This window comes from Pongo abelii, chromosome 7, assembly GCF_028885655.2.
Source record: "Pongo abelii isolate AG06213 chromosome 7, NHGRI_mPonAbe1-v2.0_pri, whole genome shotgun sequence".
NCBI lineage: Eukaryota > Metazoa > Chordata > Mammalia > Primates > Hominidae > Pongo > Pongo abelii.
The window spans coordinates 114538726-114550966 of NC_071992.2; the positions used below are offsets into that span (position 1 = coordinate 114538726).

Genomic DNA, 12241 nt, shown 5'->3' on the forward strand with positions numbered 1-12241 from the left:
CCAAGCAGATGCTAGCACCATGCTTGTATGACCTGTAGAACTGTAGGCCAGTTAAACCTCTTCTCTTCATAAATTACCCAACTTCAGGTATTTATTTATAGCAATGCAAAAACAAGCTAACACACACACAGCAAAGCCTAAGATTTACATCTATGTTTCCTACTAAAAATTTTATAGATTTAGCTGTTAAATTTAGGTCTTTGGTGCATTTTGAATTAACATTTTTATATGGTATGAGGTTGGAGTATAATTTCATTTTTGTACATGTGGATATCTAATTGTGCCAACACACTATGTTGTTTTAACATCAAATGAGAAAATATTAAGATAATTTGATACTACAAATATTTGTGGTTGTTAAAATTCAGGTACTAAGCAAACAGCTCAGTAGAATACTACAACAAACATGTAACCTAATTCTCCTTCTCTAGTTTCTCCTTCAATATCTGTTTTATATCTGTTTAAAACACAGTCCAGTAATGCAACAACTCTACATAAAACTAAAGATACCTACTGCTGACAGAATTAGAATTTCTGGAAATTCTAAGACAGAACTTGCCCCTGATTTTTCCAGTTTATACAAGCTATCCACAATCCTTCGCTCATGGCCTCCTTCCTCTCTTCAATTTTCCAGGCTCATCTCTTACCATTGTTCCCAACCACTTGGTCTGGCCACACAATGTTACTAGACACATCTGATGTGAAGTACTCCTGAAAGACTCTGTAGATTACTCATGCTAGACTTTTGGCTTTCCTTACCCTGGGGGTTCCCTGAAGCAGAAAGAATTTTATTTATCCCTACATTCAAGAGTCCAGGAGAGTGCCCAACACAAAGCAGGTGCTTCATAAATACTTGCTAAGTTAAAGGAATACAGAGGCAGGCATGGTGGCTCACACTTGTAATCCCAGCACTTTGTGAGGCAGAGGTGGGAGCATCACTTGAGGCCAAGAGTTAGAAACTAGCCTGGGCAAAATAGCGCAACCCTATCTCTACAAAAGTAAAATTTTTAAAATTAGCCAGTCCTGGTGGTATGTGCCTATGCTCCCAGCTACTCAGGAGGCTGAGGCAGAAGAACAGCTTGAGGCCAGGGGTTCAAGACAGCAGTGAGCTATGATCACACCACTGCACTCTATCCCGGGCAATAGAGGAAGATCCTGTCTCCACTCCCCTCCCCACTCCAAAAAAAAAAAAAAAAAGGAATGTGCCTATAAATGGAAGACAGTGATGAAGGTAAAGGAATAAAGTAGACCAAGGCGACAGGTTTGGAAAACGTTAAATCATCTTGTTTGGCAGGAAAAACTGTCTATATAGGGGATGTTGAGAGAAGCCTGGAAACCTGGATGGGACAGCAAGAGTAAAGGCCAAGTGAGGAATCTGTACAGTGATAGTTTTTTAGCGTAACTTGATGGATTTTTAGACACAGATTATACCAATTCTCTTTTCCCCCAATAAGAGATTTGTGACTTTGGCTAAATTATTTGACTCAGAAAAGACTCAAGTACTTCATACACAAAATTAGACTAATTTCTTTAGTATGATAGGCTCAGCTGGTAGGCCCATCACCCTAGACACAGAAGAAAAAAATAATCATGCTATAATAAGGAAGCTTGACAGCAATTTATAAGAGTTTACCAACTTTTGAGCAGTGAAATCTACTTTCCAAATAAACTCATACATGGAACCCTAGTACAGAATCCTTTTTTAAATCCACAATAATTGAAAGGGGCATGAAAAAAACTGGAGACCCCACACACCCACCTTCCTTCCTCTCACAAACATTAGTTCATATAATCAAGTGGACTTCAAATCAAATATGGGGAACCCTAAAGCACTACTTTAGAACACGGTCAAAAGTTTACTAATCTAGAGGGATCTAGGTAAAGTCATACAATCAAGATTCCCCTTTGTGGCTACTGATACGAAAATAAATGCTAGGGAGGAAACAAAGATAAAAACTAAAGATGGAAAGGAAGGTCCTACTGTAATTTTCCTGACCAGACCAATGGAGGGCATAAACTAGGATAGTAATATTAAAAAGACAGAAGCCAAGCAAATATAACATACAGAAACTGTTTTCACTTTGTTTTCCGTATTCTTGATGGGAACCATGCTGATCCAGGAGAGACTGCCCCTCCCAAGGCTAGCTACTTCTTAGACAGCAAACTACCCCTCCTTGAGTGCTTTTCGCATGCAAGCCACTCAGTCTAAAACTGTCTCCTATCCATCCCCAGTATTCAGCTCTCACAGAACTCTTATATTCTGGGACTATTAGAATAGTCCCCTGTTCTAATAATCATGCCAGGGCCAGGTATCAAACAACTTGGGGGCTGCTCTTATATGTGAATATGCCAACATTATTAAACCCAGCCAATTCTAAGCCTCCTTACTCTGCCTCGCCTGTTCCTTCTCACTAAAATCATGATAAAGGCTCTCCCCCATGATTTCCCTACCTATTTCTGCCTCCTAAACAACCCTGGTGCTTCCCTATGAGCACTATGTGGCATGGCACATATGCCACCCTGTCTGATGTGCCATGCCCTCTCCACTTAGAAACTGTATCAATCTTTTCAATGGCAGTTGTCTCCTGATGTGTTAGTTTCACCATATTTGAATAATAATATAAACCACATTTTAAAAAGAGTTCAGGACCAAGCACCAAACAAACAGCACGTACTGAGAGAATAAAATGTGAAGTATTAAGAATCAGCATTAAGGCTGGGCATGGTGGGTCATGCCTGTAATCCCAGCACTTTGGGAGGCTAAGGCGAGAGGACTGCTTGAGCCCACGTGTTCGAGACCAGCCTAGGCAACACAATGAGACCCCATCTCCACAAAAAAAGTTTAAAAATTAGCAGGGGTGGTGGCACACGCCTGAAGTTGCAGCTACTTGGGAGGTCAAGGTGGGAGAATCACTTGAGCCTGGGAGGTCAGGGCTACAGTGAACCCTAATGGCACCACTGTACTCCAGCCTGGGTGACAGAGGAACTGTCTCAAAAAAAGGAGAAGAAGAAGAAGGAGGAGGAGGGGGGGAGGTGGAGGGGGAGGAGGGGGGGAGGTGGAGGGGGAGGAGTAGGGGAGGAGGAGGGGGAAGGAGGGGGGAGGAGGGGGAGGAGGGGGAAGGAGGGGGGAGGAGGGGGAGGAGGGGGAGGAGGGGGGAGGAGGGGGGAGCAGGGGGAGGAGGGGGAGGAGGGGGGAGCAGGGGGACGAGGGGAAGAGGGGGGAGGAGGGGGAGGGGGGAGGAAGGGGAGGGGGAGGGGGGAGGAAGGGGAGGGGGAGGGGAGAGGAAGGGGAGGAGGAGGGGGGAGGAAGGAGAGGAAGACGGGGGAGGGGGAGGAGGAGGGGGGAGGAGGCGGAGGAAGAGGGGGAGGGGGAGGAGGAGGGGGGAGGAGGGGGAGGAAGAGGGGGAGGGGGAGGAGGAAGGGGAGGAGGGAGAGGAGGGAGGAGGGGGAGGAGGGAGGGGGGAGGAAGAGGGGGGAGGACAAGGGGGGAGGAGGGGGAGGAGGGGGGGAGGAGGGGGAGGAGGGGGGAGGAGGGGGAGGAGGGGGGAGGAGGGGGAGGACGAGGAGGAGGAGGGGGAGGAGGGGGGGGAGGAGGAGGGGGAGGAGGGGGAGGAGGGGGAGGAGGGGGAGGAGGGGGAGGAGGAGGGGGAGGAGGAGGAGGAAGAAAGAAGAAGAGGAAGAAGAAAGAAGAGAAAGAACAGGAAGAAGAGGAAGAGGAAGAAGAAGAAGAAGAAAGAAAGTATAAAGATGAGATTTTTTAGTTATGAGAGATGCTAAAGCAGAATGTTTTAAGAGATAAACCTGGCATACAGTAAATTTTTTTTTTATTAAAACACATTAACTATAAATATGTTTAACATCATTTCTTATCTTCATCATTCAAGATATCTGAGCCAAAAACCTAGGCCAAAAATCCTGACTCTCTTTTACATTCCACGTATAGATAATCAGAAAATACAAATATCCAGAATCTGGCCACACCTCAACAGCTTTACCTTTACTACCCTGGTTCAAGCCACCATTACCTCTTACCTGGACGACTGAAGAAGTGACCTCCTCACTATTCACCTGGCTTCCATTCTTGTCCTGCTACAATCCCTTCTCAATGAGGAATGAGCCCTTTAAATCACATATCAGACCATACCATTCCTCTGCTCGGAACCCTGCAATGGTTTCCTGTTTCACTCAGGGTAAAAGTTAAAGGTCCTGCCGTGGTTTATGAAGGCTCTAAGTGATCTGGTCCCCTGCCATCCCTCTGATCTCATCTCCCACTTCTTTCACCATCTTATCCAGCTCCAGCCACTTAAACCTCCTTACCGTTTCTAAAACATCAAACACAGTCACACATCAGTTTCCTCTGACTAGAACATTCTTTCCCCAGAAATCTGCATTGCTCATTTACTTAGCTCCTTCACATCTCTACTATAAGTCACCTTATTAGACAGGCCTTTCTTGACCATCCTACATATAATATCACAAACATATCTGTCATTCTGTATCCCTCTTATCCTGCTTTTTCTTCATAGCAGTTATCAGTACCTGATATGTTATAGTTTTCATTTTTTGTGTGTTTTTTTCCTGAGACAGTGTCTCACTCTGTCTCCCAGACTAGAGGGCAGTGGCACGACCTCGGCTCACTGCAACCTCCGCCTCCTGGGTTCAAGCAATTCTCCTGCCTCAGCCTCCAAAGCAGCTGGGACTACAGGCGTGCGCCACTATGCCCGCCTAATTTTTGTATTTTTAATAAAAAATGGGTTTCACTATGTTGGTCAGGCTGGTCTTGAACTCCTGACTTTGGGTGATCCACCCGCCTCAGCCTCCCAAAGTGCTGGGATTACAGGTGTGGGCCACTGCGCCCAGCTTTTTGTGTGTAATTTACTGTCTTTCCCCTCTACAAATAGGTACCTAAGAGACTGGAACTTTGTTTTATTCACTGTTACATATGAGTGCCTAAAACAGTGTCTGAGCAGGCACTCAATAAATATGAAATAAATTAATAATAGCAAGGCCTTTCTGAGGGATTTACACTTGTACTGCTCAAAAATCCATAAACCTCGCAAAGAGACAAAACTGGATCACTAGTGGTAATATATAAAAATGTAAAAATAAAAATGTAGTCTTCTAAGAAAGATAGAAGGCTTAACAGTAAATGATTAACTACCAAAAGAATAAAGTATAAATGAGAGATTGGCAACCATGTGAACTCACCTCAAGAGAATAATAGATACCTACAAATGAACATGTGAAAAACTTTATAATAAAACTATATAATTAAGCACAGAGAATAAGACTATCTTGCCAAGATTTGCTAACTTGGCAAACATCCATATTAAACTCAGCTTCCCCAATTCCAGATACAAATGGAATTGTGAATTTGGCAATTCACTGGAGAGAAAGACTGCATTACAATCTAGGTTCACATTAAAGTTACCTCATTCTTCTCAACTTAGATCTGACCCAGAGGAAAATTTTTAACAGATTCTATTGGACATGTGCCATACCATAGTCAGTAAAGTTCAAAATTAACATTTTAGATGTTAACCCAAATGATTTGTTTTGTTTTCCTAAAACTAAACTGCACTAAAAAATATATGCATTATGAGTATAAAATGAATTATTTTAAATAATATTTTGTCAAAGAAAAAGCAATTTATAACACCAGTCCTTCCCTCATATTTTTATTTCATTCATGTAGTGCCTCACCCACAGCTGAACACATGGTAGCACTCAAGCTGCTCACTGATAAGAGAGAGATAATATTCTTTCCATCAAGGTTTATTAAATATAGATATGTCCACCTCAACCTTCTTATTAAAAAATGCAAATGAAAATTATGTACCCCAAATTTGTATATAAAATGTATTAATCATTTATTTAATAATTAATATGTCATAAAGCATAGTATTAGATACTGAAGACACAAAGTAAAAATTGCACATGCTGCTATCAATAAATTCATAATGTGGTAGAGAAGTCATATAAACTATAACAGAAAATGATAACTTCTATGATCTTGGGGCACACAGGATGCAAAGGAAGCCCAGAGGAATAGTTCCCAAGACAGAATGTGTAGAAAAAAGATGGGAGAAAATGCAGGCACAAAGTAACACTTAGAAGAAGGCAGAGGTAAACCTAACGCTACCTACAAATGATAGTATGGCTAAAGGAAAGGAAATATAACATGAATAAAGATGTATGCAGAGCCCAAGGCCTTACATGACACCCTTAAAAATTTGGCTATTAATGGGGAGGATCTTAAGTAAGAGAGTAATATGAGTTGTGTTTCATTTAAGATGATCAATCTAGCAGCATCATGAAGTTTACTTTAGAAAGGAGATTGAGACTGCAGATTATTAAATCAGTTAGTACTGATCCAGAAGAAGGTAGAACGATGGCGGCGGTGTTGGCTTTGGCAGCTCAGGACTGAGTGCAATTAACATAGAATCAGCCCGATTCTCCAGAGGCTCTTCAGGTTCTCCTCTGTCTTTCGGTCAGCAGTCTCAGTCCATTTGCGGAGGAACATTGGTGTTAGAGCAGTGGTATTTAATAAGGAACTTGATCCTGTACAGAAACTCTTTATGTACAAGGTTAGAGAATACAAATCTAAGTGACAGACATCTGGAGGATCTGTTGATACTGATCCAGAGTACCAGCAAGAGCCAGAGAGGAAGCATTTTAAGCTCAAGCAAGTGTACGGTAAAGCAAACATGAATACATTCCCTAACTTCAAATTTGAAGATCCCAAACTTGAAGTTATCAAAAAACCCCAGGCCTGAAGAAATAAAGTAAAATTAACCTGGTAAGTTGTCAAGGGTTAGCTGTACAACTAGCTAGAAGTTTCAGAATAAACATACATTCACAACTGTCAAATGTTCTTTTAATCTCGATTCCAAATAAATTATTTGGTGATGTGGAGTATTAAAAAAATCTGGAAGGAAAAATAAAGATGTGGATGAAAAGAAGGGGATATTACTTGAGAGATATTAAGAAAGTTACAGAGATGGGAACTGGTGAATAATGAAAACTTGAATCAGCTCAGTGGCAGTGGAGCTGGACAGGAAGGAGGGAAGGAAACATCAACAGGACCCGGTGACTGATTAAAGACAGAAGATTGGGCCAGGCACAGTGGCCTGTAATGCCAGCACTTTGGGAGGCCAAGGCAGGCGGATCACTTGAGTCCAGGAGTTTGAGACCAGCCTGGGCAACATGGTGAAACCCTGTCTCTAAAAGAAAAAATATATATATATACAAAAATTAACTAGGGGTGGTGGTACATGCCTGTAGTCCCAGCTACTTGGGAGGCTGAGGTGGGAGGATCACTTGAACCCAGGAAGCAGAGGTTCCAGTGAGCGGAGATCATGCCACTGCACTCCAGCCTGGGTGACAGAGTGAGACCCTGTCTCAAAATAAAATAAAAAATAAAGGCGGAAGATTGGACAGAGGGAGGATACTATTGGTTAATGGCACCACCATCTAACCAGTTGCTTCAAATACATAGTTGGTTCAAATAAAAAGGGAGAAACAAGTCTGATGAAAAAACAGTGAAAACAACTTGGAGATATTGGATTTGAATTATCTCAAAATAGTAAAGAAAATAAAATTATATAAGCAGATTATTAGAAATAAGTTTAGAATTCAAGACAGAGATAAAAGCTGGAGGAAAGCCAGGGAATGGTGATACCCTAGAAATCAAAAAAGGTAAGAGATTTAACAAACAGAAAATGGTTACCAATGCCAAATAGGAGTAAAGGTGTCAATAATTTCAGTAGAGTGGTAGGGAAGACACAGCCAAAGTCTGTTCAGGGATAAATGAGAGGCAAGTAGACAAACGGAAGCAGCAAGTATCCATTAGTCTTTTTATATGTGGCTCTGAAAGAAAGGGGTAAGACAGCAGTGTTCTCTACTGCTGTCTTACCCCTTTCTTTCAGAGCCACATATAAAAGCAGTTCACGGGAACCTCCGCTTCCTGGGTTCAAGTGATTCTCCCACCTCAGCCTCCCAAGTAGCTGGGACTACAGGCATGCGTTTTTATACTATTTTGAGATAATTCAAATCCAATATCCCCAGGTTATTTTCACTGTTTTTTCATTCTCCCAAAGGAGAATTGTTTGTCTCCTAAATCAAGAAGCATGTGAGCCTGTAAAGTTCCATAGCAGAGAGGAAATAAGTGATGGGTAGGAGAAAAAAAAAAACAAAAAGAAAGAGGCATACCCTTCTATAATACTACAGCCAGAAAAGGGTAAAGTGAGGCCCCAAAGTTCAGGCATATGTATATGGCCATTTAACTAGGACTTTTTAAGCAATAAGCATGCTGTGCTTAGGCTGTCTCAGCACTATTGTTAAATGCTTTAATTATGTAACTTTTGATACATTCATGTTATCATATGTTGTAATTATTGTTGTTACTATTACATTTTCTCTATATAGCACTTATTATGTATGGGGCAATGTACTAAGTAGCTTTACAAAAATTATTTCTTTTAATCCTCACCAAAACCCTATGAGGAAGTAGTTCTCCATTTTATATATGAGAAAACTGAGGGATAGAAAGGTTAAATAACTTACCCTCAAATACTCAGCAAATAAAGGACAGAGTTGAAAATGGAACCCAGGCAGTCTAGCTCCAAAGTCCATGATCTTAATCATCAAGTTATGCTACCTCTTTTCAGGTGGATAAAGAATACTTTTGTTTACTAACTTAATCTGAAGACAACTATTTTCGAGCAGGAAATATTCCTAATTTTACAATACATGTAGGAGAAAATTGAGTTTACTGATCAGAAACTTGCTAGACTACATTATTAAGTAAAAAAACACACAGAATTAAAAGTAATATTATTTAAAACATCTGTACATTTTTAATCTGTATAAACATGTACATATAACAATAGTTCTCATCTATATAAATATGTACATATAATAATTGTTCTTAAATTTTACTATGCATCACAATTTCTTGGTGGGCTTGTTCAAATGCAGATTGCTGAACCCCTACTTCAAATCCCAATCTTTCCCCTATTACTTACGAAATAAAGTACAACTTCTTCTCAGCATGGCTTACCTTTGGCCATGAGGTATTGTCTAACTATTCATCTTTCAATAAGTTTTTAGTACATTATCTATTTTTTATGCTTTCCCTAATACAACCCTTCCTAATAAAGCCATACATTCCTTCTATGATTCCAAAGCACCTCTAAAATAGTAAAAAACAGAACAATGATAATAATATGAATTAACTTTGTGGGGCATTCCCCAAGGAAACATGAATTACCTCATTCAATCCTCATAACAACTCCTCAGGATAAAGATTATAATTATTCTCACTGTACATATGGGAAAAAAGTGAGACATGGAGAGGTTAAATTGGGCATGGTAATACAACCAGCAAGTAGAAAAGCTAGGATTCTACCACTGCAATTATACTATATAGGCAATTACTAGATTGTTCAGTACTTGGATACTACTTAGATACTAGATTTTTCTAAGTACTAATGTAAATAATTTCCTTACTCATTTTTACACTTATTTAACTGACATTTACTGACTGCCTATCATATGCCAGGCATTGTGTTAGGCACTAAAGACTATCAGGTTAAAAAACAAGGGAAGACCCAGTACCTGCTCTCTTGAGACATGGAATCCAGTGGAAAAGCCAAACATTAAATTAAAAATCACAGAAATATTTCAAGAAATATGTGTTACAGACAAAAAGTACAAGGCACTCCAAGATTATAATAGGAAGATCTAAGCTGTTTATAGTTATTGTACTGGCAGTGTCCTATTACAAGAGTATAAGTTACACAGAATATGCATTTCAGGATGCCAAATAATTCCATTTCAAAATGACACTTTCAAAATCAAATTAATTAATTATAAGACCAAAGTCATATAGTTAAAATTTAAAACATACTATTTAAAATGAAATTTGAATATGTCAGCTCTTTTTTTTCCCCTTAGCAAATGGAGCTATTACCCATCTGACATAGAATGTAATAAATATAAACTATCCAAAACTAATAAAATAGCATTTGAAAATGTCCTTGCAATATTGGTCATGATAAAGGTAAAATAATATGCCAAGTTCCTGACAATCCTAGTAGTGCATAAAGTACTTCCGTTTTGGACAATGCTAACTTTCTTATGATTGAATTAGATCCATGACTTAATATACATCATTTGTAAGATTTTTTTTTTTTTTTTTTACAAAAAGCAGACTTCTTTCATAGTAAATTTCAAAATGAAAACCAATATTTTTTTACAGAGGAAAAATGCCTAAAAGTCCAAATACTGATCTTACAAAGAGACATGAAAGGTAAAATCAAGTATGAACCAGGCCTGGATTCCCATATCTTCAGTTTCTATTTATCAAACAGAAAAATCTTTCCAACTTTCTCCTTTCCTGTATAAGACCAAAACTATGCAATATTCTGTTTGTATTACAATTACACTAATTCAATGCAGGTCACTTGCTTTTTACTGAGTCCAGATGACATTCAGTAAACTAAACATGGGCCAATTAGTTTAAAAAAAAGAGGAAGAAAAGAAAAAAGGAAGAAACGAGTGAGTTCTGATTGCCTTTGGGTAGGTCATACAGTGGCTACAGAGCATCACAGCCTGAACTTCATTTTGGCTAACACCAACCATACGGCTAACATTAAGGACTAGCATTTTTTATTCCTTTCAGATTTCTCACATTTGGAAATTCCAATTTAAATAATTTTCTGGTGAAAGTGAGGACAGCACTCCTGCATAATATCAGTTTTCCCCTAATTCAACTCCAATGTCTTATTTTGGAGCTACTAAAATGGAATCTGCACAATGTCTAAAAAAGTATAATAATCCTTTTTAACCAGTTTTTTTATGTATTACAGTTTTAAATGAGCAAATGAAACTGATGATTTAGCTGACACAAACCCACACAAAAAAAGATGGTCTAAAGCTATGAAGTTTCAACATCAATGTTTGTAATCTCAAATCAACCTGAACCACCATACAATTAGGTATATGATAAACTAAGTAACAGAAATAGTCATAACTAAAAGCAATATTATTTTTAAATATCTTATTAGGTGTTGGCACCCAACATTTTCTTATAATCTATCATGTAAAGAAATCTGTTTTACTATTCCTTTTAAACTCTCTACTCATGCTACTTTAGTTGTGTTTGTAGAAACAAATACTAAACTCTCTGCTAATTTTTTTTGGCTAAGAAATTTTTTGAAAGTTATAATGTAACTAAATTAAAATGTACATATAATCGTAATTTGATATCAGACTGCTTTCATACAAAAAACCTACATTAATTAATTCCTTAAGTAAATTTACACTTTATCAATTGTTGGTATTTTAAATTAAAAAGTACTCAAAAGAAACTATTTATTCACCATTATTACAAAAAGGGAAGTCTCCAAATATGTAAACTAGCTTGATTTTTAATTTGTTACTTATTTAGCCTAATTTTTTTAAACTTGCCTAAATTTAACTGAAGAATATTATGTTCCTGCAAGTGTTCATGAATACAAAGATACAGTAATGAAGATGGAAATTATTTACTCTAACAATTCTGACTGCATGACTGTTAAATCACTTACATACGGCCAAATGATCTACAAGGAAGCAGGGAGGTCCTGAAATTGTGTACTCATATCCATTTTCAACTACTGCACAGGTGACACAACCAATCAAGGCATTACTGAAACAGAATGGGAGTAGAAAGCACTTAGTGAATAAAAGTGACTTCTTTAGACAAAAATGTAGAGGTTAGCTTGTGACCAAGCTGGAAGAAACAGCAGCACCATTCCTCCCATTGCTTGTTCATATTAAGAGAAAACTGAGACCACTAAGAGAGAACAGAGGACAGCAACACCAGCAGAGACAGGCAGCAGTGGGGTCAGAGCATGAGAACAGTATTAAGAGTTAAACATGGAGTACAGAGGGGGTGGTTTAAAATGTCAGTTTTACTCTATTTATAGGACACTTCTTACCTATCATTGAATCAATAAGCACTATTCCCAAAAGCTTGGAAATAATGTTAAAATGAAATGCTGGTTATATAAAAATCTTATTTAATGTAGTAATTACTATTTAGAAAAGAGCAAATATAGTAAATATTAAGTAAAAATTAACAATAATTAAAATGGGCTTATGGTCTGAAATATAATAGTACATATTATGGGAAAGGATTACTGTTCTAACAACTATGCATAAAGCTGTGAAAAGGCAACAGTTATACTAGTCTGTA

The 12241-nt window shown here is 38.6% G+C and overlaps 1 protein-coding gene and 1 pseudogene across 3 annotated transcripts in view; one reads left to right on the top strand and one right to left on the bottom strand.

Moving 5' to 3' along the window:
- The window catches only part of STK3 (serine/threonine kinase 3), a 355868-nt gene that overhangs the window by 169508 nt on the left and 174119 nt on the right, over window positions 1-12241 (bottom strand).
- On the top strand, window positions 6192-6786 carry LOC112134681 (ATP synthase-coupling factor 6, mitochondrial-like; annotated as a pseudogene).